At 36.1% G+C, this 17,424-nt stretch overlaps 1 protein-coding gene across 6 annotated transcripts in view; it reads left to right on the forward strand.

The window, feature by feature from the left end:
- Corin (corin serine peptidase) overlaps positions 1-17,424 on the forward strand; it is a 215,946-nt gene that overhangs the window by 44,397 nt on the left and 154,125 nt on the right. For 2 of the 6 annotated variants that reach the window (XM_067775193.1, XM_067775198.1), the window contains exon 1: positions 5,436-11,105. The exons of 2 other annotated variants lie outside the window; for them this stretch is intronic. The gene's annotated coding sequence lies outside the window, so the exon portion shown is untranslated. Of the gene's footprint in view, positions 1-5,434; positions 11,106-16,544; positions 16,700-17,424 lie in introns of those variants that run through there. 2 more of the 6 variants (XM_067775194.1, XM_067775195.1) reach the window with 2 other exon arrangements.

The following is a 17,424-nucleotide window of genomic DNA, read 5'->3' on the forward strand; positions in this document are numbered from 1 at the left end:
ATCCAGAGATATGCAGTATGATATATTCCATTTGTATGGGAGGTGCCACGCCCCCTTCTTCCAAATTCGTTGCAATACATATAAAACGATTCACTCACCTTGGTGCACCTCTGGGAATTATTTTACATTATATGGTGGTAAATTTTAATGTGATTCAATGCAAGATGTAACAGCGTTTTATAAAACCTTGCTTGTTCGTGTTAGATACATTACTATAACTTTTGATCCATTTAGTATTGAAATATTTCTCTTCTCTTCACCAACAATTCTTTGCTCTATTTTGAACTCGTATGAGACTGGTATAGTGCAGGTCGAAGTCTTACTACTACCTTCCCATACGCCAACCTTTAACTAATTGATTTAACTGCAGGTATTAAGTGTCTGTTTAAGTCGTTACACTCACTGTACACGAACGCTACATATAATTATATACAACAATAATGATCGGCTTTTTTCTTTCGTGCTTCGTTTCGGTTCGGTTGCTCTGAGATACCAATATCAGCTTTCTTATTTAAATATGGCTGTAAGTGTGTAACGGCATTTAATTCCACCTGACAGTTGTTTCGGTTGTGTTCTTTTACACGCACGCATAGGTACATATGTATGTTAACGTACATATGTATATGCTTAGGTTCTTGAAACTTACGGTATATTCAAAACAAAGCAAACATATATATTTATTGTTGAGGAAAATTTGCTTTCGCTTTCATTTAAAGTGTAAATTTAAGAGAGAGAGAGAGAGGTGAATAAATATTTTGGTGGATTATATCATTTTCTCTTAGCCCTCTTTTATTAGCATTTTTTTGCGGATTTTGTTGAAATTGATTTTTTGATATTTTTTTGAATATTCTTTGCCTTCGAAACCATGTTTTTTTTGCTTTTATTTTTTTACCCGTTTATATTGTTTTTTTTTTTTCTACAAAGAAATTGCCTCTCTTCTATAAATAATTAGAAGTACATAAATTGAAATACCAATCATTCATAGTTAAAGCTTGTACCACCATTTCACCAACGCACAGTGGTCGGTTCCATAGGCCAAAAATAAAAAAAATCAGAGTGAAAAGTTTGTCACCAAATGCGTCGTTAGTATCTCTTATTAGAACAGCCTTTTAAAAAGTATATTTGTTTTGGTTGTATTCGAACTGTACTCTGTAAGAATAGCTTCAAAATTGAGGTTATGGTATTAGTTCGTTTATGCGGTGTGAGCAAGTGCAAGTTTAAGCTATTTAAAAATACATAAAATATCATTGTATTGAAATAAATGGAAATGAATATTTTGAAAGATATTTACTTCTATAATTTTAGAGCCTTTAGCTTGTTGTGTCCCTTGAGGTGCTTCTCGATACACAATTCCCATCGGGAGATGGTTTAGAAGAGCCAGCAGACAGCACTCACACTTCGATCACGGAGCGGGTAGTGCCGGGCTTGGTGACCGATACCAAGATCGAGTGGGCAGTGAAGATATTTTGTAAGTTTAAATCGCCGGGCCCAGATGGTATATTCCCGGCCATGCTACACGTTTCAAGTATGGCGGTCGTGGAATGGCTTAAAATAATATTCGATGGGTGCATAAGACTGAATCATGTACAGCACTCTTGGAGAACTGCTCGTGTAGCTTTTCTACCAAAGGCGGGAAAGATCGGTCACGTGTATGCCAAAGATTATAGACCCATTAGCTTAACATCATCTCTGCTCAAAACCTTTGAGAGGCTGATAGATGTGTACATAAAGTCCAACGTCGATGAAAAGCTGCTCTCCACAACACAACATGCGTACACCAAAGGCAAGTCGGTAGGCACCGCATTGCATAGGTGGTAACAAGTGTAGAGAAAGCCCTGGAATATAAGGAATATGCTCTAGGAGTCTTCCTAGACATTGCCGGGGCTTTCAATAATGTCTCTAAATGGGCGATTATGGATGGTCTTAATTACATTAAAGTACATCTAGCCTTAACCAGATGGATCGGCTGCATGTTAAATTGCAGGAAGATTACATCACAATGCGGATTGTACGAGGCCACGAAATCAGTGGACAGGGGAAGGCCGCAGGGAGGGGTGCTATCACTTCTGCTGTGGACGCTGGTCATCAGCCAACTGCTCAGGCGATTTGATGAAGGACCCGTAAAACTTACGGCTTACGCGGATGACGTTGCAATTGTCATAAGTGGAAAGTGCCTTCCAACGATTAGCTTTTTGATGGATCGGGCGCTTCGGGATATTCATACCTGGGCATCAAATGTCGGGCTGAAAGTCAACGCGGATAAGACGGATATGGTCTTCTTTACAAAGAGGTACAAGGTCCCAAATTGGATGAGGCCTAAGTTAGGAGGGGTGACCCTACAGGAGAAAGCTTGCACAAAGTATCTGGGAATCATCCTAGACAGTAAGCTGTCATGGAAGCTCAACGTGTAGGAGAGGGTGAAGAAGGCTTCAACGGTACTTTATGCATGTAAAAGAATGCTGGGGTGTACGTGGGGCTTATCGCCCTCTCTTTCTCATTGGGTTTTTACAGCAATTGTAAGCCCTATCCTATACTATGGAGTTCTTGTTTGGTGTAAAACCACACAAAAAGCAACCTACCTCAAAAAATTAGAGGGGGATGCAGACTATCAATGCTTAGCATTACGGAAGCCCTGAAAACAACCCCGACAGCTGCACTGTATGCCGTTCTGCACATTCCCCCTGTAGACCTGGTAGCAAAGAACATAGCGTTAACAACTGTAACCAGGCTCGGTGCCTCGGGGCAGCTTGAGCGCCGACCATACGGCCATAGTAGTATGACGTCATCAATCGCAAGACGAACAGACTAACTGATTCCCTATCTGCGCTTCGGGGGCGATCTTAAGGCCACAATAGAGGTGGACGGTTGGCGCAAGGGTGCTCAAATGGCGGTGTACATGTGTAAATAGATGGTTCTAAAGTAGTGGTAGGAGTAGGGTCTGCGGTATACTGTGCTGATTCGGAAATAAACAGATCTTACAGGCTGCCGGATTACTGTAGCGTTTTCCAAGTGGAAGTAGTAGCCGTAACCAAAGCAGTAGAAACCCTGGAAGAAAATAGCCCAAGCTGCAATCGTGTTAACTTTTATATTGACAGTCAAGTAGCAATTAAGGCAATAATCTCGCATACCACAGCATCTAAATGCGTGTTAGAGTGTAAGCAGTCCCTGGAGAAAATCGAGACAGGGAGAAGCATACATCTATATTGGGTCCCAGGGCATATGGGAATAGATGGGAATGAAAAAGCGGATGAATTAGCTAAAAAGGGCGCATCCCTTGAAGCTTGCTGCGCAGACGTCCCAATTAGACTGGGCGAAATTAAGCGAAGGCGAGAGGTGCACATGATCGACCAAGCAGGAAAGGCGTGGGTTCAAGCGCGGGGCTGTAAAGTGTCGCAGATTGTGTGCAGGTCTTACAATCTTAGACTAACAAAGTTGCTTCTATCATTAAAAAGAGAGGACTGTAGACTCATGACGGGTATTCTGATTGGACACTGCCTTCTAGCGTCACATGCCTTTAAATTAGGCTTGGTCAGTGATAGCAGATGTAGGAAGTGCGGGCTAGAGGAGGAACCGATCGATTACCTTCTGTGCTCTTTCCCTGTGCTTGCCAGGCTAAGAATCCAGCTATTAGGAGTGATACAGCTGTCAGATCTAGAAGCAGAAAGTGGCTTAAATCCTAGGAAGCCTCTAGTATTTGCCAAGAGGACGGAGTTATTTTATAACATAGGTACTGGTTTTTGATAAGGTTTTTCAGTTTGGTCGTTAAAACAAACTTCTGGTAACACTACGGACTTATTAAGTCTATGTGAGGTCCTTATGAACCGGCTAGTTCAACCTAACCTAACCTAGCTTGTTTTGTTTTTCTTTGTTATGTAAAATTTCACCAGTGCCTTTATTAGTGTTTATTTGCACAAATATGTCAATTTCAGCTAAAGTTTTAGTTGGGTTGCTCACCAATCCTCACGTTCGGACTTGTATCTTATTATTAGACAAAGTTTTAAGATTCTAAGGTGTTAATATCAGCTGCCACTTTCTGCCACTAACTATGTTTTGCAATAGTTTTCTGGTAGCGTCAACCTGATAAATTATTGTCGTATGTTATATGTGCTCACATGTAACATACGACATTATTTTAACCAGTCCACGATATGCAAATGTAAAATTTTGTGTGTCTTTGTTGTTTTGTTATTGTTATGTATGCAAAATCTTTTAATAACTTTAATTTCTTTATTTAATCCTATTAAACATTGTATTTGCGATAGCAACATCTTACCACTTTTCCTCCCACATTTACTTACATTTTGTATGCATGCGGTGAAAGTGGGTGGTTGTGGGTCGGTATAAAGGTATCACCTGCACCAATTTTATGAAAAAAACAATTCTCACATACTTGTAAAGCCGTGATCAAAGTGTCACGGTGATATCTCTACTGGAAAAATTTTTGGCCACCAACTCCATAGAAGACCGACCACTGTGCAACGCTGCGTATGAGCAACATTTATTAAAACTAAAAAGTATGCCGCTAATTAAGAATGTAGGTTAGGTTAGGTTCTACAGGCTGGTCTGTGAGTACCGCACATAGACTGAATGACTCTATTGTGTTAACAGAGGTTTGTTTAACGACCAAACTGAAACCCCCATCTGCAACCAGTCTCTTTGTTATAAAATAACTCCGTCCTCTTGGCAAATACCAGAAGATTTCTTGGACCTATACTACTTGCTGCTTATAGAACTGCTAGATAACAGCTGGAGTTTTAGCCTGTCAGGCGCAGGGCACGAGCACGAACGTGCTCGATCATTTCCTCCTCCAACCCGCGCTTTCTACATCTGCTATCACTGCTTTTAAAGCATATGACACCAAAAGGCAATAAACAGTCAGAATACCCATTCTGAGCCTACAATCCCTTCTTTTCAGTGACTATAGTAACTTTGTTAGTCGAAGATTGTAAGATATACACATGCTCTCTGACATTATGCTGCTCCGCGCTTGGTTCTAAGCCTTTTCTGCTTGGTCGCCTTTATTAATCTCGCCCAATATTATTTGGACGTCTTCGGTACAAGCTTCGAGAGATGGGCTCTGCCTATTCGCCTAAACTGCTGATTGCCTGTCAATGTAAAAATTGGCGCGACCGCGCGACCGCAGCTCCAGCTATTTCCCTCTAGTATTTCGAATGCTTTGGACACGGCTATTACTTCCACCTGAAAAACACTCAAGTAATCTTGGAGCTTGTAAGATCTGCTTATTTCCGGCTCAGCACAGTACACCGCAGACCCTATACCTACCACTACTTTGGAATCATCGGTGCACATGTGTTTTGCCTCGTTTGTCACTTAAGCCCTCTTGCGTCAATCATTCACCCCTTTTGCGGTTCTAAGAGACTTATCGAAGCGCAGGTAGGGAACTAGTAGGTAGTCAGTTTGTTCAATATTTGATGACGCTATTGTGGCCGTATAGTCTGCGCTGAGGCTGATCCGAGTCATTGAGTCTCTTTGCATCTGTTAACGATATGTTCTTCGCCACATGGGTTGTTTTCAGGGCTCTCGTTAAGCTAAGCATTGAAAGTATGCACACTCCTTCTAATTTCTTGAAGAAGGTACTTTTTTGTGTAGCCGTCCATTAAACAAGGACTCCATAGTATAGGATAGGCTTTGCACACTAAACACATTCAAAGAGAGAGAGTGCGAGAGGGGGGAGGGTGATGACTCCACGTATATCCCAGCATTCTTTTACATGTATAAACTGCCGTCGAGGCCTTCTTCCCTCTCTCCTCCACGGTGAGCTTCCACGACAACTTACCATCTAGAATAATTCCTAGATATTTGATATAACGTTTCTCCTGAAATGTCTGCCTAAAATTTGACTAAAAGTTCGCAACAAGCGCCCCAAAATAAATATATATATTTATATAGGTCCGGTTAAATGTACTGACCGAACCCATTTTTTGTGCGTCAGTGCTATTGGTAGGAGACGACACGGCGTATGAGTAACAATTTTTACTGCCACAAATGCTATCAGTTTTTATACCCAGCTGTACTTGTACACAGGGTATTATAACTTTGATTGGATAACGGTTGGTTGTAGAGGTATAAAAGAATCGAGATAGATATAGACTTCCATATATCAAAATCATCAGTATCGAAAACAAATTTAATTGAGCCATGTCCGTCCGTGCGTCTGTCCGTCCGTCTGTCTGTCCTTTAACACGATAACTTGAGTAAATATCGAGATATCTTCACCAATTTTGGTACACGAGCTTATCTGGATTGTTATTGAAAATGGGCGAAATCGGGTGATAAGCCCACTTTTTATATATATAACATTTTGGAAAATACAAAAAACCTGATTATTTAGTAAATAATACACCTAGAATGCTGAAATTTGATGTGTGGACTGATATTGAGACTCCTGATAAAAATTTGAAATTTTTTTTTAAATGGGCGTTGCACCGCCCACTTGTGATAAAATCAATTTTACAAATATAATTAAGCATAAATGGAAAATTGTTAAACCTATCGTAACAAAATTCGGCAGAGAGGTTACCTTTATTATAAGGAGTGCTTTGAAGAAAAATTAACGAAATCGGTTAAGGACCACGACCACTTTTATATAAAAGATTTTTAAAAGGGTCGTAGACGAAAATAATAAGCTATATCTTAGCGAAACATAGTTTTGAATCAATGATATTTCACTCATCAAGTTTTATTGTAAGAGGAAATGGGGAGAAATTTTTCTTTTAAACGGGCGGTGTCACGTGTTATGTAGAAAAGTAATTTATTTGAACTGAATTGTACAACTGAAGCTCACGCTAAGTATATAATGTTCGGTTACACCCGACCTTAGACACCTTTACTTGTTTTTGTGTAGTTTTCAAGCTGCCCTCAGAAGCGTCCTAAGTAGTGTCGCTGTAAAACTACAGGTATAAATTTGTTTTCACACAAAACAGTGTAGACTCCATCCCAGGTTTGAGGTGCTAACGCCTGCCTACCGACCAAAATCGGTGCAAATACAAAGGTGTGCGCTTCAAAGCGGATACCACAGATACGCTACCTTACAACACTAATTACCACGTTATAATAATCTTAAGCGCATACAAAAGAGCAACACAAGTGCTTTTATCGAAATTTCAGATGGTAAACAATACACGACCCACACATACAGACATACTTGTTATATAAGAGTAAGTTAAAAAGAGTAGAATGTGTGCTCAGTGAAATACAAGAAATTCACCACACCACCACTGAGCGCCATTTGACTATCCAGGCAAATGTTAAATGCTAAAAACTAACACGACACCGTTAAATCAGTTGCAGTGCGTAGGCGGTTGTCGTAGACGTTGTAGCTAAACACGTGCACGTATTTCATTTGTTCGCGCAACTTAAAATACAGCATCTAAAGAAATATATATAGAGCTGTAACTTTTCTTTTGTTTTTGCACAAAAAAAAAGGAGCAAGTTCATTGAATTTCAGTGTTGAAGCAAATGCACTACTACTCAAATATAATTGCTATCACTACTGCGGTTATTGTGGCGTAAAATATTACAACTGATAAGTGGCCCAGTGGACATTGCAGAGGCAAAAACGAAGTAGACGCGTAAGCTGAGTATACATACAAAAAAAAAAAAAAAAATTATTATTAAAGGTCTTTGAGCTAAGTAAAGGATGATTAAAAGCTTATTAACGCGTATACACAATTATGGAAGCAGCAACACAGCTCTTTTGGAAAGTTTGAAAATCTATTAGCAGAGCTGTTGAAATTGGCGGCAATGATTGCGGTGAGAAGTGAAACGGTCCAGCGGAGTAATAAACGTGCGATTGTGTGTGTGAGTTAGTGCTTATGGTATTGAACGTGTGTTGTAGTATGAAGAAACCAGAAATCTGAAAGAATTAAACTGTTGGAAAAGTACTTTTTGAAATGAATGATATTTTATGATAAACACACATACATGCACTCATATGAAAGAAATCAATATGTGAGACTGAAGTTTGCGAAATTTGTATAAACTTTAAATTTAAACTAAGTCAAATTAAAGTTGGCAAAAACGATTTATAAAAAAAAATAAATAAAACAAAACTGCTGAGTTGTAACGACGACAATAATTTATGCTATACAACAACAAAAATAATTAATTTATAACAACTTAAGATAAACTACATATACATATAAACTCTATGTACTAGAATAGATACAAATTTATATTACGTGTGACTAAATTGATAAGATTAATATTGAGAGTGTTTATACATCATACTAAATTAAAAAATTTGGCACATAAGGTTTTGATCAACTAAAAATATGCAGTAAAACCTGAAAAAGTGAATTAAAAAAATGTTTCATTTAATTGCGAAAAAAAACCAGAAAAGCAGACGAAAACTAAAAAATTTAGCTTGCTTGAAGGATAGTAAAAATGTGCTGAAATCGGAAAAAAGTTAAGAAAAAATTTAAAAAGTGTGTACATTTAGTAAACAAAAAAAAAAAAAAAAAAAAAAACATGCAAACGAGCAACGCAGGCAAACAATTTTGTTTAGTAAATAAAAGAAAAATTATGAATGAAAAAACTGAGCTTTGAGAATAAAAAATCTAAATTGCTTCAAGAAAACCCAAAGAAAAAAAAAATTGGATAAAGTTTAAAAAAAAAAATGTTTTAAGCTTAAGGGCAAAATTAAAAGAAAAATTCAGTTTAATTAACAAAAGCAATGAATTGAAAAATTCAGTTTTAAAAATTAAATAACTAAAAAAATTTGTGTCATTTAATAGCAAGAAAAAATAGGGAAAGGCAGACGAAAAATTTTGTTTAGTGAATAAAAAAACACAGTTTTAAGAATAAGAAATATAAATTTCTTATAGAAAATCAAAGTGCGGCTATAGTAAAATTTAACAAAAAAATGTTTAAGCAAAGATATAAATAAAGTTCAGTTTAATTAAAAAAAAATAATAATAATAAAAATGAAAAAACTCAGTTTAAAAAATTAAAATTCAAAATTCCTTGAAGGAATGAAAAGAGTTGCTAAAATGGAAACGAAAACAGAAATTAAAAGAAAATTCATAAAGCAGTTCATATAAAAGTTTTCTTGAAAAGCGATAAAATTTTAGTTTAATAAACTAAATAATAAAAACTAAAAGAAGAAGGAAAGAAAAAATAAAAATTTTTAACTTCTTCAAGAAAAGCAAGTTGCTGCTAAAATCTAAAAAAAAAGAAGAAAATAAAATTTTAAAAACAACTCATATAAAAAATTCAATTGAAAAACTAGAAAAATAGATGAATATTTAATTTAGTTTAACAAACTAAATAAAAAAACAAATAACTAATTGCGAGAAAAAATAAAAAATTTAAATTAAAGATAAATAAACATTTCTTGAAGTACAGCATATTGCTGTTTTGATTGAAAAGATATAAACTAAAACAAAACTTATAAAACTGTTGGTAAAAAAAAAAACAATGCACTTATAAGTAGAAAATAAACAAATAAAACTTCGAAGAAATTTAAAAAAATTACAATCCCTTAAAGAAAAGTAAAAACAAACAAAATCTCAAAAAATAAAAATTCCAATTTCAGAAAAAACAGAAAAATAGTGCCCGAAAATAGTAAAAATTCAATTGAAGTTAAAGCTTTTTTGTGAAACATTAGTTTTCTGGACACAAGAAAACATTTATTTTTAAATATGAACCAAAAAAGTGAACAAAATTGAAGTTTACAATAAACTAACAAAAAATTAATTTAATTAAACAAAATTAAAATTTACAATAAACTAACAAAAAATTAATTTAATTAAACAAAATTAAAATTTACAAAAAATTTACAAAAAATTTATTTCAAAATATAAACAAAAACTAGTGGAAAAATAAACAAAAATAAAACAAACAAAAGTAATAAAATAAGAAATAAAAGTAAAACCGCTATCAAAACCGTATACATGCATTATATAAATACATTAAAAAATCAAAATAAGAAACTATAACAAAAAGCAGAAAAAAATACTAAAAAAAAATATAAAACTTGACAAATAATACTTTCAGCTTCCAACAAAACACAGAAATAGAGAACAAAAAAATTTTAATTTCAAAATACACAAAAAATTAAAAAAAGAATTGAGTACCAAAAAAAGAAGAAATTAAAATAAAAAAAATTGCAAGCTATCAAAATATAAAAAATAAGTGAAAAGTAGGAAAGCACATTATCACAGCAAACGCCAGCTGGTAACAGTCTACAACACGCACACACATACACGAATACTACGCCTGTATGCAAATAAAAGTCCAGAAAATATTTCGATTTCTTCATCTAAACCCCAAATTTATATACAATAAAGAGCGTTATCACCCCAGATACGTATCAGCTATTATGCAGCCAGGCATATCGACCAAACTAAACGCGAAAAATAAAAAAAATACAAGGTATTGAGTGCACAAATTACTTTGCATCTAAAAACGGACCACAAAACTTTTACACGCGCACGCTATACCGGCATACTTACATACAAGCAAACAGGCGTAACACACAGCTGAGTACAAAAGCTTACAAACATACATATATATTATTCGACGACGCACGCACCTACTCGTAAAAGCATCGAGGTGTTGTGAACCTCTAAAGTACAAATGCACAAAGTAGAAAGAATATAAACTAAGTCAATACAACAAAAAAGCAAGCAAGCTGTTACAATACGTACACACAACGACAGTATAAAGTTGTGCAAAATACATAAAGAAATAAGTGTGAGATTTATATATGAGCTGAGATTGAGTTTGTAGTGTACACAAGCAGACGAACGCACACATACACGCGCACAGACAGAGAAATTAGAAGCAAATAGCAATCGACAATCGACAATCGCCAACAAGGACATTTTGCAGCAAAATAGCAACCGAGCAACAGCAAAAAAGACCGCCGCCGCGCCAGCTTCAGTGCTAATAGCATTAAAAGCCGAAGATAAGGACAAAGAAAAAGACGAATTACGGCAACAATAACAAATATTGTAAAAGGAAATAAAAGCAAACATAGCATTGGAAATAAAGAGGAAACAACAGTCACAGCTTAAGTAGCAAAATAAAAAGCTAGAGGAGGCGCACTGACGGGGAGTCGAAAGACAATACGATATCTATATGTAAGTAATAAATATACACACAAATAGATATACAGTTGTAAGATAGAACCCAGCAAACCAGCGGCACTGGCAAGGTGCGCTACAAATAATTCACTCACCTGCAGTGGTTTCCAAAAGCTTCGCACATGATCATCTCTGCTGGGCTTAAGTGCCTCTGAAATAACTGCAATGCTAAAGACTCCTTGGGCGAGTGATTCCAATGGCCTGTAAAGCTTTTGTAGATACTCTGGTGTACTGTTATATCTGGTATTGGGATATACCCTTATATGATATTTAAACGGTTCCAAGACAGCCCAGAAAATAAATTTGAAATAGTCCTGAAAATATCCAATTATAGCTCACAGAATTCATGAAAGGGGTTCAATCCATGAATGGGGCTCATTAACGAAAAAAAACCCTTAGAAAAACCTGAAACGGAATTTTAATAGTCCTGAAATAACACTGGATCACAAATTCCAATTATTATACTTATAACTTTTGTATTAGTCCATCGTTTTTGTTGAATGAAAGCTTATTTTTTTGTTTGTAATAAAACAGAGCTTAGAGAGAAAAAAAAACAAATCTGCAAAAAAAAAAAACAAAAAGTTTTCGAGATCCTTCCTCGCAAAGTACACATTTTTTTATATCTTTACAAAAAAAATGGAAAAAATCCGTAATGATTGTTCGTTATCTTTGAATCTGCAAGGCCTAGCAAAAAGTGTACAGTTTATATAAAATTTTATTACCTTTTAAAAGCTTCAACCCGTTTTGGAATTGCTTAATTGCTTCTTGAGATATATATGATTAAGTGGACCCAATGTTTTTTTTTTTTTAAAAAACCGTTATTCGTAAATATCTCAAAAACGTTACCACAGAATAAAAATCACCTTGATTTTCGAAATCAGGGGGAGATTTTACATATGAATTTCATAATGGCGTCTCTGGTGCATTTTGGCTGTAAACCAGTGTAATCTAGAAACAGTGCCGAACCGATTTCGAACGCAATGTCTAAACGGTCCCGAAATAGTCCTGAAGTAATTCTGAAATACTTTCGAAATAACAACAAACACAATCTCGAAACGGTCCCGAAATAATCCTTAAGTAATCCAGAAAAACTCCCGAAATGATTCCAAACATAATCCCGAAACGCTGCCGAAAGAGTCCTGAAGTAACTGGAAATAATCCTGAAATGATTTCGAACACAGTCCCGAACTGACCCAAAAATAGTTCCAAATTTATCCTAAAAATCATACCCAAATAGTTCCCACATAGTTCCGAAGTAGCCAAAATATGTTTTCAAAAACAACTCAAAACTAATCTCCAACCGAAACAGCCCAGAGAACGCCGATACTCCTTTAAACCATTTGGTTTGTGCAATGAATCTGCTATTATCTTCTACGGAGCATTTTGCTACTTCCTGAAGTACCGACAGTACATAACTGCCGATAGCTTGAAACCTTATTTGAGCGAGAGCTGGGCATTAGCACAGTAGTGCACGACTATGCTAGTATTCTATGATTGTGGCACTAATTTTAATGACTTCTCTTCTTGGCCTATTTAGCAGGTTCTCTTTTCTCCTAATAACGTAAGTCGGCATGGTTATCCTGCAGGTTTCGGTGTAGTATCAGTTGGATACTGCTATCTCCTGGAGTCTGCTATGTATGTGTCTTTCAATTCATTCAACTTGACTGCACCCAGTAGAGCTCCTTCCTTTGCAAGTTCGTCTGGCTTCTCATTGCCCTCAATGTTTCTATGATCAGGAACCCACTTTAGAGCAATTGCGCCCATACTGTCTTCTCAAGGAAACCTCTCCTTATGATACCGTCAAAATGGCATATTAGATTATCAACCGCCATGCTATGATGGGTCCAGTCGGGAACTCTTTTAAGGATGCTATTGTGGCCATACTACCTCAAGTTCCAACACATGTATTCATGACGTTATGCGGCTGAAAAAATTACAGTTTCATGTTTGTGAAGGTCACTAGTTTATAAGCACATTTAGTGCGTATGTTGGGCAAGACTTTAGTAATGCTATTACCCATCCCAAGACTGCTCGTTATACTCTGTTGCCATATACGTCATATAGGTCTGACGATTGCCGAATTTAGTCATATCATGAGAACCTCTCCCTGGAGAGTTCCAAAGCTCACGAGGCGAATTCATGTTAACTTGTATTAACCTATTTTGCAGCAATAACTGTGTTTATTTGCATATATGGCTGTTTACGGCAGTTCTGTTCAGGGCGTTGATCACCGCGCTGATTTCTATGCTATTAAACTTCCTTTTACATATCAGTATATATGTAGAAAGACCGCCAGAGTATATTCTTTGTAGTATGTGAATCTATGAGCTCATGAAGGGCAGTTTGGTTGACCCGCGCTACCTGTACACATGTTGCGTCATGGGAAGCATGAGTCTATTTAGGACCGATCTTATGTAGATATTTAAGAGCCTTTTCAGAAGGGAAAGAAAATGACTTCAACCGTTCTCCAGCATAGCATATGCTAGAGTGAGACTCGGTCTATACACCCTTTCAGCCTGAGAGGGCGAGGTTAATTGCAATTATTGCCTGTCATTGTTTCCGTCGGCTCCGTATAGCTCCTCAGTTGGCTGAGGCATTAATGATGTCAGGGATATGGGGCTGTTTAGTGATTTCTCAGCAGATTTCTCAGTAGATTCCGTTCACACCCAATTCTATCCTCTCACAGAGTGGTTGTTTAATGTTCTTTGGACAGTATCTTGTTGAGTCTCGACAAATATCGGCTGCTGTTAATCGACCTGCCAAGATTTGACCTTAGCTATCCACATTGCTTTCTTGTATTTCTTGTGTGCATCATAATATGCCTACCATAGCTTAGTTATGAAGCACTCGTTGTACAGCTTATGCAGTTTTGGCTTTTAGTATCCTGAATTTACCGCTTCACCGAACCGGAGATTTATCATTTCGGTTACGGACCGGGATATGCACATTAGACTGGGTAAAAAAAATTGTAAAAGTTTGCACCCATTTGAAGTTTTAATCCTGCGAATACAACTGAAATATTTTGTTTTTTATTGCCACATCGTTTTAGATTAGAATAAAAAGTTATTTATTTCATTTTAATGCCCTCTTGAGCTATGAACATTTTTTTTATATAGTCTTTTTTTATTGATATCAGAGAAAAATCGCAAAGTTTACAAACGGCGATGGTTACTAGGACATGTTTCTGAATTTCTTACTTACTTACTTAATTGGCGCTTAACCGTCTAAACGGTTATGTCCGTCCAACAAAGCCCGCCAGTCGCTTCTTAGCTCTGCCAGCTGGCGCAAATTGCTCACTCCAAGAGAGTTTAAATCGTTTGCCACCTGATCCTTCCAGCGGAGTGCGGGCCGCCCTCTTCCTCTGCTTCCATAGGCGGGCTCCTATAAAAAAAACTTTCTTAGCCGAAGCGTCATCTTTCATTCGCATTACATGGCCTAGCCAGCGCAGTCGCTGCGTTTTAATTCGCTGGACTATGTTGATGTCTGCGTATAGCTCGTACAGTTCATCATTAAATCTTCTTCGGTACTCGCCATCGCCAACGCGTAGAGGTCCATAAATCGCTCGCTATGCAAATGGTCTCTAAGTGTTGCCTTTTTGTTGCTATTAAAAAATGTAAACTCACAAAGAACCATATTTTCTTCATTAAATATAAGCAATATGTAAAATATTTCAATAACTTGAACCAATGCCTGTCGCCAACTATATCCGTAATATTGAGTCCAATATTAAGTCTAATCCCAAAACTTTTTGAAATTATATAAAGTCGAAAAAAGGTTGCTCCAGTATTCCCACTGCCGTTTTATTATCATCTGAGGATATTAGTAAAGCGATTTCGGAGCTTAAACCATCATCTCAGACAGATTTTGACGGAATTTCCCCGGTCTTGATAAAAAATTGTCCTTCCTTAGTTCTTCTTTGATATTGATATTCAACAAGTCCCTATCGTCTGGTACTTTCATTGATCATTGGAAGTTTACTTCTGTTACGCCCGTTTTTAAAAGGGGCAATAAAAATAATGTCCGTAACTAACAGACCTATTTCCAAGCTGTCGACCATTTCTAAAATTTTCAAGCATGCCATCAGCGCAAGACTAAATTTTGTAGTCAAGTCCCTGTTATCTCCGTAACAGCATGGCTTTGTCGCCAACAGATCTACAATTTCCAACCTTGCGGTGTTCAATGAATACTGCATTGCATCATTTTCTGGAGGTTTTCAGGTAGACTGTATCTATACGGATTTTTCTACAGCTTTTGACAGAGTTTCTCGTAGTGTCTTAATTAAAAAGTTGAGTTGTCTTGGATTCCATTTTCTTTTCTCCTATGGATTAGTTCTTATCTTTCCAGTCGACAGTGTATGGTCACTATTGATGGTGTATCCTCTAGTTCCTTTCTAGAAACCTCTGGTGTTCCCCAGGGAAGTATAATAGGACCAATATTTTTCATTTTATTTATTAATGACATTAGTAGTTGTTTTTCATTTTCTAAATGTTTGTTGTATGCAGATGACTTAAAGATATTCTCAATAATTAAGACACCTGGCGATGTTCTAAAGTTGCAAAGAGATATCAATAAATTATATCAGTGGTGTTTGAACTCACGTCTGTCTCTTAATCCGTCCAAATGTTTCCATATGACCTAATCTAAGGCAACTTCCATCTTGCCACAAGGTATACCATTTCTGATTGTGAACTTCAGTGCGTAAGTGAGATTAAAGACCTTGGCATCCTCTTTGACAGTAATTTTTCTTTTAATAATCATATTAATTATGTAACTGCTTGGATTTGTGAGGCGTAATACCTCCAAATTTTGTGATCCTTATACAATCAAACTTATATATACCTCATTTATAAGGTCGCACATTGAATATGCTGTATTTATTTGGAGGCCTTGTACTCAGTTAGCCATAAGTAGAATCGAAAGGATACGGAAAATTTTTCTTAAGTATAATTTTCGTCCATTAAACTTTTCAGAACCCATGTCATCCTATTCTTCTCGGCTTATGCTCTTAGGGCTCAAGTCTCTTGCGAGTCGGCGATCTATACTCTGTTTAACTTTTGTCTACAATGTGAGTAAGGGGGTTATTGACTATCCTGATTTGTTGGAAAGGATTCGCTTTATATAAAAAAAATTATTTAAGTCTTCACACAATTCAGTTCACAAAAATAATCATTAAAAGTTTTCCAACTAAGAAATTTCTTTGAACACATATGTACCTATTCATTAACAGCAACAAAACTTATAACATAACAAGTATTTATGAATTAAAGTATCAAATTATATATTACAGTTATTATATGATGATATATATAAATTTTAACTCGCGATAACACAGTATGCTTTTCGGTTTGCCAAACCATGAAAAATTTCGAGACTATCCCAATGTAAGCTACAAATTTAGGGGTGGCGTTTGACATCTTTTTACTTCCTTTATTTTAGGTCGGTTGGATGTTTGTCCGCTTGAAATTTAAAACTAAATTCAGAGGTCGATGACAGCCGATGACACGATACAAAAAGATTCGCTAGGGGGCGCACGGACTGAGATATTTAGAAAAATCAAACGGAACGGAGAAAATTTTGGGATTGATTTTTATGTAAGTTCTCATTGAGCTACAAGCGTAAAACTTAACAAATAGGTTAACACACCGAGAAAGTGTAGAAAAGGAGAAAATAAAAATAAAATAAAAAAATTTTAAGCACTTCCTTTATAGAAATGGACAAAAATCAGCGAAAAATGTCTCCTTATATAAAGACATATTCTTGCCAAATTTTGATTTTTAAATTTTGACATAGAAACTGCAAAAATTATTTATGAGAAGTCAAAATATAAAGGTGGAACGCAATTGATTGACTAATAATATCTCCTTTCCTACCAACTTTCCAATCCAAGATATGTGCACTCCACTTTTATATGTTTCCTTCTCATAAATATTTTTGCAATTTCTATGTCAAAATTTAAAAATCGAAGTTTAGCAAGAATTTGTCTTTATATAAGGAGACATTTTTCGCTTATTTGTGTACATTTATATAAAGGAAGTGCTTAAAATTTTTTTATTTTATTTTTTATTTCGTATGTGAACCGACCCAATCTAAAGTACATTGATGTAAATATATACTTTAATATACACAAACGAGCCGGACCCGTGCGCATTTTGCACAACCAATACAAAAGTCTGTTATCAAATATCAACAGAAATCAGCTGTTCTATTAACTTACAGCTTGCGCTGCCATCTAGCATACAATATCAACTGCCGGTAACGCAGTACAAATATTCACAATATTGCCATAGTACAAACAGATGTCTTTTTGTGCTCACAA

This window comes from Eurosta solidaginis, chromosome 3, assembly GCF_040869045.1.
Source record: "Eurosta solidaginis isolate ZX-2024a chromosome 3, ASM4086904v1, whole genome shotgun sequence".
Classification (NCBI taxonomy): Eukaryota; Metazoa; Arthropoda; class Insecta; order Diptera; family Tephritidae; genus Eurosta; species Eurosta solidaginis.